This window comes from Coregonus lavaretus, assembly GCF_964263955.1.
Source record: "Coregonus lavaretus genome assembly, contig: HAP1_SCAFFOLD_9108, whole genome shotgun sequence".
In the NCBI taxonomy this organism is placed as follows: Eukaryota; Metazoa; Chordata; class Actinopteri; order Salmoniformes; family Salmonidae; genus Coregonus; species Coregonus lavaretus.
The window spans coordinates 15,478-17,098 of NW_028156285.1; the positions used below are offsets into that span (position 1 = coordinate 15,478).

Sequence of the window (1,621 nt, forward strand, 5' to 3'; positions counted from 1 at the left end):
GCAATGCAATATGTACAGTATATGGCAATATAAGAGACCAGAAATGTGAGAATCACTGTTGTAGGCTGGGCAGGGCACAAATGAAGAGAGCAGAAGGAAAAATAAGAGGAGTTGGGAGGGGGGAGGGGGTTTAAAGAGCTACTGTCCAATCAAGTGGGCTTGTGTTGCAGCTTCTCTGAGCAAAAAACAGGATGTATTTTATTGACATCTAAAGTGGAGTGTGATTGAATACTCTTTCTTGATATCAGATCAGCATGTACACTTGTTAACCCATAACAAGGACGTTTTTAATTTCCCATTGTTAAGTCATGAGGAGTCTTGCTACTCTTCAAAAGTACTGTTTTTCACAGCATACTCATATGTTCATAATTCTCATTAAATGTTTTGATATATTTGTTAATATATTTAGTGAGCTGTGTTGTCAACAACAGGGCTCTATAGTATCTGTTTGTGTTATCTCGATTGTTCTGTTACTCTTTCTCTAAATGGATTTGTGAGATGTTTTCGATTACATCTTTCCATGCTCAATTAGCTCAATAAATTATTAGGAGATATTCATAATAGAGATTATAGCCACGACTCATTATGGGAATGATCAGGACAGGACGCATCCCCTTGTAAGATATTTGTTGATGGGATTTAGAGTGAGTGGATTTCCTGGATCCCATTCCCTGATGAGAAATAAAAGAGAACCACACCTTGATTATTACTACAGGGGCCCATGATGATTACAGATGGAGGAAGAAAAAAGCTGAGAACCAAAAGCTTTGAGCAAAATTGAGAAAGAACATTTACACACCTTTGTACAGTTGGCAACACCGATTAACAGCACATTGCAGCTCTCTGGAACTTAACAAAAACAATTTATAGATATTTTATGTTTACTGGACTCCCAATTACATATAGCTCATAAGTCTTCCCAAGTACCCCCTGTTGGATAGGCCAGGTACATCCATGCGTACTAGTTCCCCAGGAAGAGACTTACTGTCTTACATAAAGCCTTTCAATATTCCCCTTGTCTCCTGAGCCTAAACCTTTGAACTCATTGCTTGCCATAGTGTGACATCAAAACCTACACGAAAAAATGCTCAAGAATAGAGTTTTAATGAAAAACTTTAATTCCAGTAAGTTACATCCTTTACTTGAGATCTTGAAAGATGCCTCAAGGGTTGCATGTGTGACCTCTGTTAATGTCATTTTCTTCTTACATCTGCAGAGCGGCAAATACAATGAATAGGGCCATGTAAAGAATTCTCTAATAACAAATTGGCCAGCATTTAGGTAAAATGAATAAAGGAATATTGACCCAGTTAACTAAATAATGTATATCACATATAGTATATGGGTCAGGCCAGCTATATAAAATTACCAATAATTCCAGATAGTTCACCAGCTTGTAACCCCTACTTGCAAGGGAAGACATATTCTGTCTCTGCCTGGTCACCTGAATAAAACCAAAAATACAGGTAAGTCTCAGTAAATGAACACAAATTAACTAAATGTTACTAAAAAGCAGAGGGAAAAATACATCTTGGGGAAAGTTAGATATAAACTTACTTGGCTGGTAGTAGTCATAGATCTTGACCACCGCAGGCTTTAGATTCTGTACTGGGAGCTCCTG

General features: G+C 37.6%; 1 long non-coding RNA gene across 1 annotated transcript; it reads right to left on the minus strand.

Moving 5' to 3' along the window:
• Positions 1 to 656: 656 nt before the first annotated feature.
• Positions 657 to 1,621, minus strand: LOC311126488. The gene is made up of 3 exons (XR_014612992.1): positions 1,558 to 1,621; positions 800 to 1,444; positions 657 to 671 (listed from the first exon to the last, which is right to left on the minus strand). It is a non-coding gene; the product is annotated as an uncharacterized lncRNA (long non-coding RNA).